This window comes from Castor canadensis, chromosome 14, assembly GCF_047511655.1.
Source record: "Castor canadensis chromosome 14, mCasCan1.hap1v2, whole genome shotgun sequence".
NCBI lineage: Eukaryota > Metazoa > Chordata > Mammalia > Rodentia > Castoridae > Castor > Castor canadensis.
The window spans coordinates 13,816,520-13,830,251 of NC_133399.1; the positions used below are offsets into that span (position 1 = coordinate 13,816,520).

At 39.0% G+C, this 13,732-nt stretch overlaps 1 pseudogene; it reads right to left on the reverse strand.

The window, feature by feature from the left end:
* Positions 1-8,612: 8,612 nt before the first annotated feature.
* Positions 8,613-9,744, reverse strand: LOC141416095 (lactosylceramide 1,3-N-acetyl-beta-D-glucosaminyltransferase-like; annotated as a pseudogene).
* Between the last annotated feature and the right edge of the window lie 3,988 nt (positions 9,745-13,732).

The following is a 13,732-nucleotide window of genomic DNA, read 5'->3' on the forward strand; positions in this document are numbered from 1 at the left end:
ATAAGTATATATTTTTTCTTTTTTTAGCATTTTAAAATTTACTCACATGTGTACACATTGTTTGGGCCATATCCCCATCCTCCTGCTTCCACACAGTGGTGCTAAGTTTTCCTAGGAATCGCCATTTAGCGTCTGCATTGGTCATAGAATGCTGATACTTGCCTTCTGATTATCAAGGAAACGGGACAGTCACGGAGGAGAAATTCAGAAAATACTGGACACAGAATCACCATGCACTGTGATTGTGGAATCAATGCCAAAATAAAACAACCCAACACAAAACGCCTAGATACAGGTGACGAAAATACAGTGTAGATTCTGTGCTGCTTAGTGAATAATTTCCTTAATTTAATAAAGCTTTGGGTCTTAATTACCCTGGGAATGATTGCGGGTGTGTGTGTGTGTATGCGTATGTGTGCTTGTGTGTGTGTGTATGCGTATGTGTGCTTGTGTGAGTGTGTGTGTGCTTTTGTATGTGTGTATGTGTGTGTCTGTGTGTGTGTATGTGTGTATGTGCCTATGTATGTGCGAGTGTATGGGCGTGTGCATCTGTATGTGTATGTGTGTGTATGTGTGTGTGTATGTGTGTATGTGTATGTGCATGTGTGTGTGTGTGCATGTGTATGATGGTGTGTATGTGTGTAGGTCTGTGTATGTGTATCTGTGTATGTGGGTGTGTGTATGTGCATGTGTATGTGTGTATGTGTATGTGTGTGTGTCTGTATGTGTATGTGTGTGTATGTGCGTGTGTATGTGTGTCTGTGTATGTGCATGTGTGTATGTGTGTGTGTCTCTATATGTGTGTCTGTGTGTGTGTGTGCATATGTGTGTATGTGTGTTTATGTGTGTGTGTATGTGCATGTGTATGTGTGTGCATGTGCGTGTGTGTGTGTTTGTGTGTGTGCGTGTGTATGTGCATGGTTTCATATTATAGAAATAAAATCATGCAGAGAAATTTGAGCACTCCTCTTTTGTCATTTACAGATGGCCAATTAGAAGAAGGCTGTTTCTTCCAATTAATAACTTGATATTTGTACATATTGTCCCCCAACATAAAATAGATAGATTTGCAGTTTTCAGTTTTGAGTAGAGGTCAAACTGCTTCTAAAGTGAGCCAAAGTGCTTCTCAAAGTTTCTAACGAGTTAAATTATGATGTCTACAAGCAAATCTAAAACTTTCAGCACCAGCTACACTGTGATGCCACCACACATTTTCTCAGCTTTTCCCTCTACAGTCTATTCCATGCATTTTACTAAAAATCGGGCCCTCATTTGCTCCCTTTCTACTTATCTATTCTTATTTGAAGCAGTGGAAATATCTTGGTGACCCCATTTCCAAGCTGAGAGCAGATTAGCAGCCAGGAAGCAGGAACAAACTGACTGTAAGAAAGTAGACAAGAAAATTGCCCCACAGAGGCAGGAGAAGCCCGTTGTTTGCAATCACTCAATGTCCAGAACAAGCCCTAAGTGCCACAGTAGGACTTGTACCACTGCTGTTTCCTTGATGTCCATTAAAGATAACAGAATCATCCATGGTAAAGGAATGAGGTTCTGTATGTTTCAGGAAGGGAGTAGACTGTTCAATGATGTTTAAATGAAAGACTGACATTTTAAAGTTAACGGAAACCTTTGAGATAATTTTCTTAAGGAAATCAGAGAAACAACGTGTTTTTTAGGAAGCAGCAGGAGTTTTACAAGAGAAAGTTTAATTACAAAATTCCAGAGTATATGTGAATAAAATTGAAGGCATGAAACACCATTCAAAAAGATTTTGTAAAAGTAAGAAATATGAATCACCTTTTAACATTTTTCAAGCAAAATAAGGCAGGCCAAACTCATAACACAATATAAACCCTAATAGTTGTTTCATGGAGAAGAAGAGCAATTAGCTTCATCAAACACTTAGTCACATAAAGTATCCCACAAGCAATTCACATGTGGAAATCAGAGTGATCTCAAAATTGTACCACCATTGTCTTCCATGTTGTGTTTCCACTTAGCAATACAACCTGTGTTTTCCTCAGCCTACAAGCTGTCATGTCTCTTACTGCTGTGTTCTGTTTCCTATTGTGCTAAAGAGAACTGTATGGGGAAAGTGAAAGAACACATGACATCCTGACCCCGAAAACTGCTATGTGCATATATTAAAAAGACTGAAAGATCCCAAATCAATGACCTAATGATAAATCTCAAACTCATAGAAAAACAAGAACAAACAAATCACAAAACAAATAGAAGAAGAGAAATAATAAAAATAAGAGCTGAAATCAATGAAATAGAAACCAAAAAAACCGTACAAAGAATTAATGAAACAAAAATTTCGTTCTTTGAAAAAATAAACAAGATTGACAGACCCCTGGCAAACCTGACTAAAATGAGGAGAGAAAAAACCCAAATTAGTAGAATCAGGAATGCAAAAGGGGAGATAACAACAAATACCATGGAAGTCCAGGAAATCATCAGAGAATACTTCAAGAACCTATATTCAAATAAATTTGAAATCTTAAAGAAATGGACAGATTTCTAGATACATATGATCATCCAAAACTGAGCCAAGAGGGAGGGGGTGGGGGCAGAGGGAAGAATTGACCCAAGCCTTGTATGCACATATGAATAATAAAAAAATAAAAAAAGTCTCCCTAAAAAGAAAAGTCCAGGACCTGATGGATTCTCTGATGAATTCTATCAGACATTTAAAGAAGAACTAATACCAACCCTCCTTAAACTGTTCCATGAAATAGAAAGGGAATGAAAACTGCCAAACACATTTTATGAAGCCAGTATTACAATTATCCCAAAACCAGGCAAAGACACCTCCAAAAAGGAGAACTATAGGCCAATCTCCTTAATGAACACTGATGCAAAAATCCTCAATAAAATAATGGCAAACTGAATTCATCAACACATCAAAAAGATTATTCACCATGACCAAGTAGGCTTCATCCCAGGAGTGCAGGGGTAGTTCAACATACAAAAATCAATAAACATAATAAACCACATTAACAGAAGCAAAGACAAAAACCACTTGATCATCTCAATAGATGCAGAAAAAGCCTTTGATAAGATCCAACACCATTTCATGATAAAAGCTCTAAGAGAACTAGGAATAGAAGGAAAGTACCTCAACATTATAAAAGCTATATATGACAAACCTACAGCCAGCATTATACTTAATGGAAAAAACTGAAACCATTCCCTCTACAATCAGGAACTAGACAAGGATGCCCACTATCTCCACTCCTATTCAACATAGTACTGGAATTCCTAGCCTGAGCTATTAGGCAAGAAGAAGGAATAAAAGGAATACAAATAGGTAAAGAAACTGTCAAAATATCCCTATTTGCAGACGACATGATCTTATACCTTAAAGACCCAATAAACTCTACACAGAAGCTCCTAGACACCATCAATAGCTACAGCAAGGTAGCAGGATATAAAATCAACATAGAAAAATAATTAGTATTTTTATACACTAATAATGAATGAACTGAAAAAGAATATATGAAAACAATTCCATTTACAATAAATCAAATACCTAGGTGTAAAGTTAACAAAGGATGTGAACGACTTCTACAAGGAAAATTATAAACTTCTGAAGAAAGAGATTGAGGAAGACTATAGAAAGTGGAGAGATCTCCCATGCTCATGGATTGGTTGAATCAACAATGTAAAAATGTCTATATTCCCATAAGTAATCTACATGTTTAATGCAATTCCCATCAAAATTCCAATGACATTCATTAAAGAGATTGAAAAATCTACTGTGAAATTTATATGGAAACACAAGAGGCCACGAATAGCCAAGGCAATACTCAGTCAAAAATCAATGCTGGAGGTATCACAATACCTGACTTCAAACTATATTACAAAGCAATAACAATAAAAACAGCATGGTACTGGCACAAAAACAGACATGAAGACCAGTGGAACAGAATAGAGGACCCAGATATGAAGCCACACAACTATAACCAACTTGTCTTTAACAAAGGAGCTAAAAATATACAATGGAGAAATAGCAGCCTCTTCAACAAAAACTGCTGGGAAAACTGGTTAGCAGTCTGCAAAAAACTGAAACTAGATCCATGTATATCACCCTGTACCAATATTAACTCAAAATGGATCAAGGATCTTAATATCAAACCACAAACTCTAAAGTTGATACAGGAAAGAGTAGGAAATACTCTGGTTCTAGTAGGTATAGGTAAGAACTTTCTCAATGGAACCCCAGCAGCACAGCAACTAAGAGATAGCATAGATAAATGGGACCTCATAAAACTAAAAATCTTCTGCTCAACAAAAGAAATGGTCTCGAAACTGAAGAGTAGACCCACAGAGTGGGAGAAAATATTTGCCAGCTATACATCAGACAAAGGACTGATAACCAGAATATATAGGGAACTTAAAAAACTAAATTCTCCCAAAACTAATGAACCAATAAAGAAATGGGCAAGTGAACTAAACAGAACTTTCTCAAAAGAAGAAATTCAAATGGCCAAAAAGCACATGAAAAAATGCTCACCATCTCTAGCAATAAAGGAAATGCAAATTAAAACCACACTAAGATTCCACCTCACCCCTGTTAGAATAGCCATCATTAGCAACACCACTAACAACAGGTGTTGGTGAGGATGCGGGGAAAAAGGAACCCTCTTACACGGTTGGTGGGAATGTAAACTAGTACAACCACTCTGGAAAAAAATTTGGAGGCTACTTAAAAAGCTAAACATTGATCTACCATTTGATCCAGCAATACCTCTCTTGGGGATATACCCAAGAGAATGTGACTCAGGTTACTCCAGAGGCACCTGCATACCCATGTTTATTGCAGCACTATTCACAGTAGCCAAGTTATGGAAACAGCCAAGGTGCCCCACTACTGACAAATGAATTAAGAAAATGTGGTATCTATATACAATGGAATTTTATGCAGCCATGAAGAAGAACGAAATGTTATCATTCACTGGTAAATGGATGGACTTGGAGAACATCATTCTGAGTGAGGTTAGCCTGGCCCAAAAGACCAAAAACCGTATGTTCTCCCTCATATGCAGACATTAGATCAAGGGCAAACAAAACAAGGGGATTGGACTTTGAGCACATGATAAAAGCGAGTGCACACAAGGGAGATATGAGGATACTTAAGACACCTAGAAAACTAGATAGCATTTGTTGTCCTCAATGTAGAGAAACTAAAGCAGATACCTTAAAAGCAACTGAGGCCAATAGGAGAAGGGGACCAGGAACTAGAGAAAAGGTTAGATCAAAAAGAATTAACCTAGAAGGTAGCACACAAGCACAGGAAATTAATGTGAGTCAACTCCCTGTATAGCTATCCTTATCTCTTCCAGCAAAAACCCTTGGTCCTTCCTATTATTGCTTATACTCTCTCTTCAACAAAATTAGAGATAAGGGCAAAATAGTTTCTGCCGGGTATCCAGGGGGTGGGGTGGAGAAGGAGGGGGCGGAGTGGGTGGTAATGGAGGGGGTGGGGCCAGGAGGGGAGAAATGACCCAAGCATTGTATGCACATAAGAATAATAAAAAAATAAAAATTTTTTTAAAAAAGCAAGAGAGATTAAAGTCAGCCTGAAAGTTGCACCATAGCTAAGCCATGGGAGTAGGGGGGCTCACCTGGAGGATGGACTCCACCAGAGTGCCAGATGATCACAGCCACTTCCTAGGCAGTCCCTTCCAGTTTGGCACAACCTATACTGGCCTCAGATGAAGAAGAAGTGTCCCTTCGTGGTCACCCTGGTTTTGATGTGCTGCGATACTTGGGTAGCAAGGGTTTGTACTTGCACACTTAGATGGAAATCAAAGGTGGACTCAAGCAGCAAAGGTCAGAGAAGTTTTATTTGCAGAGAAGAGAAAGGAAAGGCCACATGGAGTCATGCAGAGGAACCCCAAAACCAATTCTCCCCCAGTCAAGTTGGACTGCAGGTTTTATATTTTTTTATGGCCAATGGGGAAGTATGTTTCAGCAGGTAGATTTTGGTATGAACAGATGTTTCTTGGGAAGGAGGGGGGCATTTCTACCTGGCTAATTGCCATCTTTTGGGAACACATGGATCTCCCACAGACCGCCCTTCAGTTTTTCATGAGGGGTTTGTAAGAAGACAAGTACAAACATCAAATTTGTGTCTCAGTTTATTCACAGATTAGCTCAGTTCCCCAAGGAGCAAGGTGTTTCTTTTTCTTTCATTTCTTTTTGTGGTACTAGGGCTTGAACTCAGGGCCTTAACACATGCTAGACAAGTGGTCTACCACTTGGGCCACTACACCACTGCTTTTCTGTGCTGGGTGTTTTTTTTTTCTTTGTGAATTTTTAAGTTGTGTGTTGGAAATCATAGATTTTTTTAAAGCCCACTAATTAATTTTCCATGTAAGAGCAAAATCAAAAAGTATAAATTCTTAACATTTTGCTATAAAATTAATCAAACAAGAGGCGAAAGGTTTTTGACAATAACACTGTGTTTAGCCATCTTTTACTCAGGGGACCCTCCATACTAATTGTTTATCTTCCCTTTGTTGACATTTTTTTTTAAAAGATAGCCTGTCTTAAAAAAAAGATATCACCAAAATGTTTTTCCTTCCTTTCAAATAGAGTAAGGAATTTCTAATTGCAAATGTTCTTCTCAGTACTTTAATTCTGATGAAGAAATCATCTGGCAACTCCCTTCTTACAAAAACAGAAAGTGCCATCATATTCTCTCTAAGTCCAAACCTATTCCATTCCATTCTAAGCAAAAACCAAAAAGATAAACACAGAGTTCTATTCAGAAATAACTTTCACAAAATACCATTGTAAACAAGATAATTTTGATGCCCAGAGAGTTACCGATGTTTTCAACCAATGGCAAATTTTAACAGATCCAAGTATAGATACACAGGGTATAGTCTGCCCTAAAGCAAATAGGTATTTAAGAATTAACTAATAAAGATTAAGTATAAATCCACTTTGTCAAAAGTCCTTTGTTCTTTACAGTTTTTAAAAGTCATCAGAAAATCTAAACTGCAATGGTCTAAAACCCTGAATTTATTCTGAAAGAAACTACATCTTAAATGTTTGACACTGTAGTCTTGATAATAGTTAAAAATACCAAATTTCCTAAGCAATTTAAACAAACCTCAAATTTCAAAATAGAAAAGACTTAGAAAAGATTTCTGTGAACATTAACAATCTACCTGTAGCCAGGAACTGGTGGCTGAAACATATAATCCTACCTGCTCAAGAGCTGGGTTCAGAAGGATGCTGATATGAAGGCAGCCCTGAAAAAATAGTGTGGCAGACCCTATTCCAAAAAAATCACATAAAAAGGCTTGTGGAGCGCCTCAAATGGCAAGAATGCCTGCCTAGGAGGCATGAAGCCGTAAGTTCAAACCCCAGTGCTGCCAAAACAGAAAAGAATATATTCTTGGTAAAATTACAGATGTCTTCATGCAGGTGTATACCCTGAGAAATTTTTGTTAGTTTGGTCTTTTGTGTGTTTGGGGCATCATCTTTTGAATGAGGCATCTGAGTTTTCTCTAACAGGTGCCTGTGAAGCCAGTGTTTTCATAATCAGTTCAACTGTTTTTGCTAAAGTCACTATTTTGGCTTTGAGAGATTATATAATGTCCCTAGAAACAGACATCTGTAGTGAGTTGTTTGCATCATGACCATGTTTTTATTGTGTTTAGTAAAATAAGTATAAGTTATTTATAAATAACTCTTCAATAACCAAGAATACGCAGCTTTACAAATGTTTTCAGTCTCTGGCAATTTCTACATCACTTTTATGCTACTTTCAAGTTTGACATGTTTAAAAGATAAAGATCCTCTCTGATAGTTATTCGAGTCAAGAATAGATTGCTTTAGATACTACAGCTTTGATTTACTACTCTAAATTTAAAACTCTGAACTTGGGACAAAATACTGTGGTTTATGATGTTGGAAAGGGATGGGCTAATTTTACTAATTAGTACAAGTATTTAAACACTAATATTATATAATTTATACAGGAAAGAGGCTTTTAGTGTTCTGTGTGTTTGTCTGAGCCTTGCTAGGCAAGAGCTCTATTGCTCTGAGGCTGAGCCTCACAGGCAGCACAGCCTTTTACAATGAAAGTGCAGACAGTTTCCTGCTCTCTCTCCTAAGAACAAGAGACTTTTACCAGATTCATGTACTTTGTTCTCTGGCAATGCTCCCACACCCCCACACCCCCACTACCTCCACCAAGAGCTCTTTAGCAAAAATAAGGTACATTAATTTCTTTGAAATGCTGTAATATCCATTCACTTGGTATTTTCAAAAGCTGTTATTCTAACACTAAGGTTTCTTCATAATTTACCCACATCTCATATATACATGAGGAATTACACAAAAGCTTGAATTTTGCATTTGATTTTTCACTCATATTATCCCTTTTAAAATTTGAATTCTTCTGAAATGACTTTAGGCCATGAATCAGATGTTACATTGAATAGCTTCCATAATGAAAGACACATTTTGATAGATTGTGCTTGCAGAATCTCTCTTTGTCCTTCACATTCATTTTACTTAGGGTATAGACAAACATGTAAATATTTTCATCCAGTCAGTGACATTGAAAATATCAGAGTGTTCACGTACTATTAGAAAAATGCAGCCCTGCAAGGATATGTGTCTGTATAGGTCAATTTGCATAGGAGAACTATCTTAATGAATCTGCAATATTTTTTACAAAACCCTTAGAAATATTTTCCCCTAGGATCTGTAGCATCCTTCCAAAGATGCAGAAGGTATTGAACATGTCCACGAGATGTCATCATTTTTATGTAGATGCAAGGATGATAATGAGCTTTACCTTCATCTGGAAAAACATATGGTACAGTGCTACTATTCCCTTTTTTTTTGCCACAGAGGCCCATGAACACATCATCTATATAAAGAATAGAATTCAGTGCCTGTAACACCTCATGGACTTTGTCAGCCACTTCACTGGAGAAGACATAGGCAGTGCCAGCCCCATACTCAAGGTAGTTGGTCTCTGGTACATTTCATAACAAACGTAGTATTTGATGCTTTTACCCTACTGGGAGGGGTGCCACAATGAACATAACCAATCCAAAAGTCTTGAACACCAGTTTGTTCTAACCCATGATGGTATTCAATAAGATTTGGCATGTGAAAAAACATGCCATCATCAGCAGGCATCAAGAATTTGCCATGTAGATCAAAGGAGTTTGCCCAACTGAACTGTAGAAGTAATTTAAGAGTAAAAGTGTAGACAGAATTGGCAAAGTCTTGCTGAATTATATTGTTGTACACTTGGGTCTTCCCAAACCAGTTTTCTTTGCAGTTCTCCATTGAGTGCAGGAGGAGGACCTAAGGCAACCAAAGTTTTGATGCTGGCATTAAGTTAAGACTGAACAAAGTTCTAGTTGCCCCACATTCTTCTAATGGCAGAAAGTCACTCATAGTTCTCAGGAGTCTTTATAAACAGTGAAAGGAGGACATCTTGAGTGTGACACTTCTTGTGGCTTATCAAGTATAGGTAGCAATCTCCCTCTGAACTGTCATAAGAGACAGGGTATCATTCACAAAGTCATAGCTATTTATGAGGTGTCTGTAAGAGTAGGACTTCATTTGCCTCACAATGGGATTATGAGTTGGTCCCCTAAAAACCATCAAACTTAGTATGAAACAAGTGGATAATATCTGAAAAAAACTGCCCGCTTTGACTCTTCTGCTACTTACCAACATTCCCACGTCCACGTGCGTGTTTTTTCAGGATCTGTATTAAACAGACTCTTGCTTCTTCAAGAATATAGAACTTAGTAGTTCACAGAACTTTTATGTGTAGTAATTTAAAATGGAAAAGGATCTTCTTTCACACATTTGTTTATTTTCATGTCATTTTCTCTGAGATTGCAAAAGAATGGAACACACTATAGAGTGAGGACATTGGCACACAGCATCCTTCTACCCTGGCATTCTTCGTAGAGTTTCATGTGTGGACTCTGCTCTTGCTGTGAACATGAACTGCCACTGTGTAGTGCACCACAGGCAGGATGCTGGGAAGGCTTCTGAGATGGTCCAGGTGTAGATCCTCCATCAAAGAATTAGTAAGTGTTTTGCTGCACGGTGGAAACAGGACCAAGTTCAACTCCTGCTCCCCAAGGGTACCAGTCAGAGATTGGCTTTCCTCCCTGAGGCAGAGGGCAAGTCACTCATCTCAAAAACAAAGTGCCAGTTGAAGCCTGGAAAGCCAGAATCCAACATGCTTCCTGTGGTCTCTAGCATTGTGAATCAAAACTAGACAACTTCCTAAATGTGATTTAGACATTCAGTGTTTGCCAGAAAACCTGTGTGGGAGACATTATTACAGCACCTGACATGAATACCAGTGTTTAGAACATAATTGTGCGTGTGTCATATTGCAGGAAATTCAGTCTGAGAATGACCAAAAGTTTTAGAGACTCTCTCTCTCTCTCTCTCTCTCTCTCTCTGTGTGTGTGTGTGTGTGTGAGGTAGTTATTGGTGTTTGAACTCAGACCTGGCTTGCCACCCAGGCATCCTACCATGTTCCCAAACCATGTTCAATAATTTTTACACAGCATAAAGTCAACACGTCTTCGGGTGAATCATTAGCAAACAAAACCTTAATAATGCATTTCATCCGGGCACCTTTGGCTCAGGCCTATAATCCTTGTTACTCAGGAGGCAGACCAGATCAGGCAGAAGACACATCTATAATCCTAGCTACTCAGGAGGCACAGGTCTAGAGGACTGTGGTTTAAAGCCAGCCTGGGCAAATAGTTCGCAAGACCCTGTCTTGAAAACACTCAATACTGGTAGCTCAAGTGGTAGAGCGCCTGCCTAGCAAGTGCATGGCCCTGGGTTTAAGTCTCTGTACTGCAGAAAAAAAGTCATTGAAAACTTTGGTGTATCTGGCAGTGCTGGGGTTTGAACCCAGGGCCTGCTAGGCAACCACTCTGCCAGCCCATGGTTATAACTTGGGATCATATCAAGGACATGATCCTAGCTGCTACTCTGCAGAACCTGCCACACCACCTGCTGATGGAGGGCACTCTTGAATATTACACCCTAGATGTCTTAGTCTGAGGTTTCTGACCCAAGGGGTTCCTCAGACCTTGAAATCTCTGAAGTGTAGACTGTCTCTTTCATGCTGATGAGATGACTGGTCATCTGGAAGCCCTAGATAGCTTCAGAATAGGGAATTCTCAGGTAGCTAGAAAGAAAAAAGATTGGTTAAAGGTTGGAGCATTTAAAGTTATTTTTTGTATGTCATTGTCACAGGGTTGGAATGTTCAGCCATGCCCCCCAGATCTCTGGGCAAGGGAAAAGGACTAAAAACTGAATTAACCATCACTCAACAATGACATAATCGATCATGTGGATATAGAAGAACCTGCATAAAATCCCTAAATGATGAAGTGGAGAGAATGGGTGGGGGAAGACAGGGAGGTGATGGGAGGTTATGACCTCAAAACAGGACATGGAAGGTCCTCACATTCCATTCTCCATGCTGTGGGACTGGGGTTGGCAAGACCAGTCCAGCACCACCACCACCACACAAGTTTCCCAGCAGGCACCATAGCTCCCAATCATTAGCTATGAGGGGCCAGATCTGACATTCATGGCTCAGGAAATATGTTTGGAATGAATGATTGAGCAAGAAGAATGGAGAGTATTGGGAAGTGGAAGGAACTCGATTGTTCAGCCAAGCACCTACATTGAATGGGTGTCTACATGCTTTGGGCTTGATGTCCACATGTACTTACCATTTGCCAGTGTGGAAACAGAGGGACAAAAACATCCCTGGGCCAACTTCACAGAGCTGTCTTCAGACTCAGACTGTATCCGTCAGTTTCAAGAGATAACCAGAGGTTAATCAGAAATGGTATCATGCTGATGACACTTGATTTCATTATTTCTTATTTCTGGGCCTCACTTTCTCCTGTAAAGTGAGTGAGTTTGACCAGGTTACTACTCTGATATGTAATCTGATGTTAGAGTTTCCTTTGGAAACTTAAATGTTCAAGAGATTTGACTCTTGCTTTGCTGGGGCAAGGTCAGGTTAGTTAACCTTGAGCAAATGATGGGACATTTATTCAAGTTAATGTTATCTGTGTCTTTTCACACAAGTGGGATTACAGGGGGACCAGCAACACCAGGATTCTGAAGTTATGTCAGGAAGCTCCACTGGGAACACGAGAATTGCCTCCCATAGGGCGAACATCAGGAGAAGTAGGACTGTGAGAAGTAGCAAACTGAACCCAGGCCATGTCCACTTTGCCCTTAGGCCTGACTCCTGGCTCCTCTTCCTCTCAGGCCTGTGGGTTTCCTAAGCATCAGTGAAGGACAAGATCACTGAGCTGCCCAGCATTCCTTTGTTGAACATTCCTTTGTTCTATCAGGTCCTTTACAGATTAACGATGAGCTGACAAAAGGTGCCGTGAATGAACATCCATGAGCTTAGTTCTGTTTCTCTAATAAACTAGACACATGGCAGAATACACCTAGGGAGAAAACTGACATTACTGTCTGATTCCACCTGGAATCTGTACTGACCCACACAGTGCCTGGGCCTTTTACCTGGCCTCTTCTTGGCCCAATTGTGACCATTACCTATGGATCTTCAACTCCTTTAGTATGCATCCATGGTCTGTATTTTCTGTTTTCACTCCATCCATGCCCAGCTCACCTTCATGCCTTCGCTCACCTGTTTTCTGCTCCAAGAATGATGCTCTAACATTGACTAAAAAACTCTGCTTTCAAGTCCTCGAGCTAAAATGCCATCTCTTCCACAAGCTAGTCATACTCCTTTGCTACTACAGTCTCACAGCATATTTGTCTATTTTACTTTCTCAGACTCAAGAAATGGGTGTTTTTGCTCATTTGGTATGGAAGTATTTTTGGTACTGAGTGTCAGGAAGTAAATGGTTTTACTGCATGCCTTCTTACTTTATGTACACAGCAGAGGTGTATTGGTTACTTTTCTCAGATGCTGTGATAAATGTATGACATACACAACTTAAATGGAAGATTTATTCATCTATTTATTATTTTGTTTTGATTTTGATGGTATCCTGGGCTGTCCTCTGACTTCCAAACTTTGAACCTTCACCCTAACCTAAAGAGAAGAATTTTTTGTTTTGGATCATGATTTTATAGATACAGTCCCCTATAGTGTTTGCCACTACTGATTCTGGACCCATGGTGAGGCAGAATATTATAGCTGTGGGAGCATGTGACAGAGGTTACTTATGTTGGACAGGAAGCAGATCTGGTGAGTCCAGGACAGAGGGCCAGCTAAAACCTTCAGAGGCAATTCTGTTTTGATTCACTTTTACTCTGTGTACTAGTACTTTTTAGGGGATATATTACAAAAATGTTTGTTCTACTTTATTATTTGTCTTTTAGCTCCAGTAATTTTTATACAATTAAATATCTCTGTTTCTCATGGAGCATTTTTCTCCTCATGAAGAAACTGTTATTACACCCAAAGTGCATTTGACACTTTCTTATAGCGTTTAAGTTTTATCTCTCTCATTTCTATTTACAGTTTGATTAATGCCTATGCAGTAGATGGGAATACACTATTCCCATTAAGTATCAGTTCATAGCTGCATCATGTATTGAAAGATTGTAAATTCTATCAGCATTGTTCCCTGCCTTCTTCAATTGTATGTATACATGTCAGCCTGAGAAAGTGCTTTCCTTTTCCATGATACACTTTTTTATGTGT